This window comes from Bos grunniens, chromosome 21, assembly GCF_055505025.1.
Source record: "Bos grunniens cultivar Pamir isolate PY7600 chromosome 21, Bosgru_T2T1.0, whole genome shotgun sequence".
NCBI classification, from domain to species: domain Eukaryota; kingdom Metazoa; phylum Chordata; class Mammalia; order Artiodactyla; family Bovidae; genus Bos; species Bos grunniens.
Genome location: NC_141185.1, coordinates 2750340 through 2756987, shown reverse-complemented (window position 1 = coordinate 2756987; position 6648 = coordinate 2750340). Strand labels below are relative to the sequence as shown.

The window sequence follows — 6648 nt, the reverse complement described above, 5'->3', positions numbered from 1 at the left end:
CTTCCCAGTGCTGTGAAGTCTGGATGTAGGTTGTCGGCCCAGTTTGGCAACGTAGATGCTGTTACTTCTACTGTTTCTATTTCTTTTCCTTTAATGGCTGTATATTGAGATTCAATCAAATATCTTCCGTAAAAAATGTGGTTTCTTTTGTTATCGAACCCTTCAAACCCAAAATGAAGTAATAACTTTTGGCAAAACATAAACAAAACCAAAATTTTCAAAGATATTTTAAAAGGTATTAGCTGATCCCTCTATTCAATCTGAGCTCTTGAATATCTTAAAAGTAGCATCAGCTCTGGAACAGAAAACCTATCAAACTTCAGTCCTTTTTTAGATCCTGGTTTTTCATAGTGGTATATGGGGAACTCTTTTCTCAAAGTTTTTACCTTTTGCAGTTTTAGGGAGGATTTCTTTTTAGCTTGTTTTAAAAAGTTGCCTTTTGTGCTAATTTGTGGCTTCTCTACTTCATCAGCTGTAGGGACCACAGGCTTCCAAATAAAATAGATCAGATCAGATCAGTTGCTCAGTCATGTCCGACTCTTTGCAACCCCATGAATCACAGCACGCCAGGCCTCCCTGTCCATCACCAACTCCTGGAGTTCACTCAGACTCACGTCCATCGAGTCAATGATGCCATCCAGCCATCTCATCCTCTGTCGTCCCCTTCTCCTCCTGCCCCCAATCCCTCCCAGCATCAGTCTTTTCCAATGAGTCAACTCTTCGCATGAGGTGGCCAAAGTACTGGAGCTTCAGCTTTAGCATCATTCCTTCCAAAGAAATCCCAGGGCTGATCTCCTTCAGAATGGACTGGTTGGATCTCCTTGCAGTCCAAGGGACTCTCAAGAGTCTTCTCCAACACCACAGTTCAAAAGCATCGATTCTTCGGTGCTCAGCCTTCTTCACAGTCCAACTGTCACATCCATACATGACCACTGGAAAAACCATAGCCTTGACTAGACAAACCTTTGTTGGCAAAGTAATGTCTCTGCTTTTGAATATGCTATCTAGGTTGGTCATAAATTTTCTTCCAAGGAGTAAGCGTCTTTTAATTTCATGGCTGCAGTCACCATCTGCAGTGATTTTGGAGCCCAGAAAAATAAAGTCTGACACTGTTTCCACTGTTTCCCCATCTATTTGCCATGAAGTGATGGGATCGGATGCCATGATCTTCGTTTTCTGAATGTTGAGCTTTAAGCCAACTTTTTCACTCTCCTCTTTCACTTTCATCAACAGGCTTTTTAGTTCCTCTTCACTTTCTGCCATAAGGGTGGTGTCATCTGCATATCTGAGGTTATTGATATTTCTCCCGGCAATCTTGATTCCAGCTTGTGTTTCTTCCAGCCCAGAGTTTCTCATGATGTACTCTGCATATAAGTTAAATAAGCAGGGTGACAATATACAGCCTTGACGTACTCCTTTTCCTATTTGGAACCAGTCTGTTGTTCCCCACACAAATCTCACAACAGTAGTTTGATCTGTAACAATTATATAACTTTGTTAAGAACATTTCTATTTAAAGTGATCATGGCTTTATTCTTTTTAAATATATTTATTTACTTATTTGGCTGCACCCCTCTTAGGTTCAGGGGCTCTTTAGTTGCAGCATGTGGGATCTAGTACCCCGCCCAGGAGCGGAATCCAGGTTTCCAGCATTGGGAGCAGCTGAGTCTTAGCCACTGGACCACCAGGGAAGTCCCTCACGTAAGTAAGATGATGGTTTTTATCTCACTGCCTGCCTCAAAAACAGGACAGAAGAACTCCGTTCTCAACCCCAAGCAGGGAGGGCTCTGAGGTTCCTTGGTGTCCTCTGCCTCGCTGAGGTTGGACTCTGTTTTGAAGCCTTGGAAACCAAAAGGCTCACTGCCCTCCTCCCACGTGAGTGTGTGGGCCTCCGTCCCCACTTCCCGGCGGCGTCACCTTACACCTAGAGTAAGCACGTCCTCCAGCGGACACACCCCTCCGTCCAAGTCAACCGAGACGCACCGAAGTCGCTGCCCTTAGATGCTGCCACCCACGTGCATCTTCGTCCCAGAGCTGTCCCCTCCGCCGCCGCAGCACAAACGCCCGGCGGGGATCAGTGTCCAGGGGCCCCTAGTGACCCGCGGGCCCTCTGCCTCCCGGCCCACGGCCGCCGGGTCTTCCTGCGTCCCGGCCTCCCAGCACAGCAGACCACGATCCAGGAACAGGCACCAAGTTTCCAAATAAGTGGATTTTGCTCAGCCCCTCCCGGTCCGGCGTAGGCGGGTCAGCGGAAGGGCGGAAGGCGTGGCCACCCGGGCGGGGCGGGGTTACCAACGGGAAGTGGTCACCCCGAAAGGAGGCGTGGTTATTGATGGGGCGTGGTCAAACCGGAGGGAGCCGTGGCTGCTGATAGGGCGTGGTCACCCAGCGGGAGGCGTGGTTGTTGGTGGGCGTGGTCGTCCAGGAGGGAGGCGTGGTCAGCCCTCAGCGCCGCGGGGCCCGCCTCCGCCCGCAGGAATGCGCCGCCCCGCCCGCCCCGCCCCCGGCCGCCAACCCTTGCTCCAGGTCTCGCAGTCCGGCTCCGTGGCGTCCTCCCCCGCGGTCTGCGGCAGTCCCTGGAATGCAGGCGGGCCTCACTAACCAGCCGAGTGTGACTTCACAACGCGCACGTGTAACAGGACCTCGGGGAGGCCGCGCTCTGGTGTCCGCGCCCCAGGAAGCCCGACCTCCTGGGTTGAAGTTCCAGGAAGGCGCCAGAAGCCCGTCCGGGAGGCCGGGAGTTCACTCACCCAGGCCGGGGATGGGATCTGAAGGGATCGCCCCCCACCCCCCGCCATGGGCTTCCTCAGCGCGCCAGTGCCGTCCCTCCCCGAGATGCCCTCCGACGACTCGGGGGCCTTTATGCCTTTGGGGCTGAGCATCTGCTCGCATCTCACCAGAGGCCATCTGACAAGGAGCCCCCACACTGCCCGCCCGGCCCCCCACCCCCGATAGATCAGGGCGGGCCCCCCTTTCCCAGGGAGCCCCAGGAACCCTCTGAACCCTAGAGACCCAGACCACAGGGTGGTTCCGGATCCTCCCCGCGCCAGTCAGTAGTGGGGACCCTGTGGAGCTGAACACAAAAGTATGGTTTTCTTTGAGAGAGGGAAAAAAGAGAAATCTGGAAGTGGGCCGCACACAGCTGCTTGAGGCCACGTTGGGGGAGTCGCTGCGGCTGCCTGTCTCCACTTCCTCCCTCCCAGGTCTGCTTGGAAATTGGAGTCAGCCAACTGCCTGATCATCCAGGAGGTTTGGAGGGGGAAAGGGGGCGGAGGCCATGTCCTTGCTGCTCTCTGCTCTTTTCTGCTGACAAGCAAGATGGAGAAGGGGTGAACAGGTTCTGATGCCTCCTCCCAGCTGCCTGAGTGCTGGCAGGCAGGGACGGCAGTGACAGCAGCTGCAGGAGCATCTATTTTGGCTGCCACAGCCTAGGATGGCGGCTCTGGATGTTTGGCAGACTCCTGACTCTGGAGGCAGAGCCAGAGGGTGGAACCTCACCCCCACCTCTGGAAGTCGTTCTCAGAGGCCCAGTCCAGAGCCTTGTGTCTAGTGTCAGCCTTGCTTAGATTATCTGCAGTGGTTCTGCTCCCTGCACCCTGATGGCCACATGTTTGGCTGCCACAAATGATGTGGCCTTATCGGCACTGGTGCGGGTGGTGTGGTGATGGGTGGTGTGGCTGCCCTCCAGCTAAAGACCACAGGAGCACACCTATCACCGAACAAGTTGGCCTTACTCTGGGCACTCCCCTGGCAGACCAGAGGTTAGAACTCCTCACTTCCCCTTCAGGGTCAATCCCTGGTCTGGGAACTAATAATAAGATCCGACATGCTGTGAGGCACAACCAAAAAAGAAAAGTTGACTTTTCTCTGCAGTTACAATAAGGGGAACACACACCCAGGAGCCATGAAGTTTCTCAGTTGGTTATGGCCTTGCACGAGGCGATTCTGTTGTTGTTGTTCAGTCGCTCAGTCATGTCAGGCTCTTTGCAACCCCATGGACTGCAGCACACCAGGCTTCCCTGTCCTTCTCTATCTCCCGGAGTTTGCTCAAACTCATGTCCATTGAGTCAATGTGAATGAGTGTGAATCCACTGAGTGATGTCATCCAACCATCTCATCCTCTGTCATCCCCTTATCCTGTCTTCAATCTTTCCCAGCATCAGGGTGTTTTCCAATGAGTCCATTCTTCACATCAGGTGGCCAAAGTGTTGGAGCTTCAGCTTCAGCACAGAGCTGGTTATGGGCTTGTATGAGGTGGTTTTGGTGAAGGTTGAATCGGAAGCAGGGCTTTGCTCTGGATTAGATGCTGTGGGGAAGTGGGGGAAATTACATGCTTGAATATCGTAACAACTCATCTCTGAGGAGGGAAGCCTGCACTTGGTAAAGAAGCATTCATCACTCATAGTAGCTAAGAGTGGAGAGTGTTTGATCATTTTTTGTGGATTTGAAAGCATTCACACTTTTGTCTGTGTTTGGACCTGATTACAGAGCGCTCTTGTTTTTGTCTTGATCCACACCGATCACGTCCTGTGAACTTGTTTCTGCTCAGCGGGAGGCCACCGCGGTGTCACTGCGAGGGCAGGCCGGCACGCAGGCAGGCAGTGTGCATCTCTGTGGGCTGGGAGGCTGGTGACCCTGTGCTACGACCGCCGGACGTTTGGTGAACTCGTGTTCCTCGGTGCCTTTGAAGGTAGACCACGTGCCTCAGGAGTCTGTCAACATCTGCTCGTAGGCTGTCTCTCTTACCTCCTCCGCCTGCCCGGTCTCCCACCCACAGTCCAGACCTGTGGCCTCACGGGGAGGGCCTTATGACTAGTTGATTGAGGAGGAAAAACCTCGCTCCTGCTTTACGGATGGTCCAGAAGTGGATGGCTGCAGCCCTACAGTCCCACCTAGAGGTGGCCCTAAAGGAGAGCGATGAAAGAGAAGTCTCCCTGTGGTCTTCACTTCAAGCATTCAAGTGCTGGGTTGCTGACCACTTTGCCTGGACTGCAAGGTGGTGAGAAGTATGGCTCTACATTTGATTAATGGGCAGTTGCTACTGGGTTGGGCTGGGCCATCAGAGAGTTGGAAAAAGCAAGACTGGAAGACTGGTAATGGGGTGACCTGGGGAAGAGACAGGAGGCTGGACCTCCTTCAGCTGTGAAGGGACTTTACCACATGTGAATACCCACCCTCAGGCACCTCTGCAGAGGAGGATCTCAAGAATCAGCTGGGCAAGACAGTCCGTCCTGTGCCATTCAGCCACTTTAGCCATGCCCCCAGGTGCTTGTCCAGTGGGCCCATGCTCGAAACAACCAAGGCTGCAGGGATGGAGGCTACGAATGGGCCCCGCATCACGGACTTTGCCTCAAAACATCTGACCCGGCTTCATCACCATCGAGGATCTAACCTGCCCGCAGCAGAGACCAACACTGAGCCCCTATTATGGTGTCATCTTCCAAGGGAACACTAGTCACTTGGTGAAAAGTCAGTGACATTAGATTTCTTCCCCTGGGGAAGGAGCAGCTGCTTGCCGTCCCTGGGGCGGACGTTTATTCTGGATATGGCTTTGCCTTCCTGCCTCTGATGCTTCTGCCAGCACCACCATCGCAGATTTGCAGGATGCCTTGTAGACCTTCCTGGTACCCAGCAGACTATTTCTGTGACCAAAAGATTGATTTTACAGCAGAAGAAACGAAGTAATAGGCGATGCCCATGGAAGGCAATGGCCCTGTTTCTATGTGCTCACCGGAAGTAGCTGCCTGATGGGAAGGCGAGGTGGCCTCTGAAGACAAGGCAGCGCCAGCTGGGAGGCTGCACTCGGAGAGGACGGGGCTCCATCTTATGGCTTCTGACATGATCTTTAATCAGGGGCTAATATTTGGTGCTGTATTCCCCACAGTCAGAATACAGGAGTTTGGGAGCTGAGGGGTGGTGGAGGAACTCTAACCGTTGTACCCAGAGACCGAGTGGGTTCTTTGAGATGCCTCTTGGTATTTCCATTCCAATAGTAAAAGGTTATCACAAAGCGGTATCAACCAAAAAGTGGCAGAAACCTACCCAGGACTCGTATCCTTTGGGAATGTATGCCTGGGTCTTTCTACTGGGTCAAGAACTCTAATCAGCCGAGGTCCGGGCTGAGAGGAAAGAAAACATGGAGTGGATAGGGAACAGAGGATAAAACTCATACTCAAAGTTGCTGGGAGAGTAGATCTTTAATGTTCTTATCACAACAACAACACAAATGATAATCATGGGAGGTGAAGGATGTGTATTCTAACCGAACTGTGTTAATCATTTTGTACTGATAACATACATGTGTATCAAACCGTCACTCTGTGCACCGTTAATGTGTACACAGCGTGACAGTGTACATTACACAGTGTTCTGTGTCAGATATATCTCAGTAAAACTGGGGGAGAAAATCAACTATGTTGTCAATGAAATACTAGCAAAGAGAATTTAACAACACATAAAAAGGAGGAATTTATTCCTGGAATGCATGAGGGGTTCAACACACAAAAATTAATCCATGTGGGACTTCCCTGGTGGTCTAGTGGTTAAGACTCTGCCCTTCTAACATAGGGGGTGTGGGTTCATTCCTGGTTGGGGAACTAAGATCCCATATGCCCAGGGGAACAAAGACCCAGTGTAGACAAAATTTAA

The 6648-nt window shown here is 52.0% G+C and overlaps 1 long non-coding RNA gene across 1 annotated transcript; it reads left to right on the top strand.

Moving 5' to 3' along the window:
* The first annotated feature begins 2419 nt into the window (after positions 1 to 2419).
* LOC147348902 (uncharacterized) lies at positions 2420 to 6411 on the top strand. Its single transcript, XR_015149380.1, has 2 exons — positions 2420 to 3249; positions 4489 to 6411. It is a non-coding gene; the product is annotated as an uncharacterized LOC147348902 (long non-coding RNA).
* Positions 6412 to 6648: the final 237 nt, after the last annotated feature.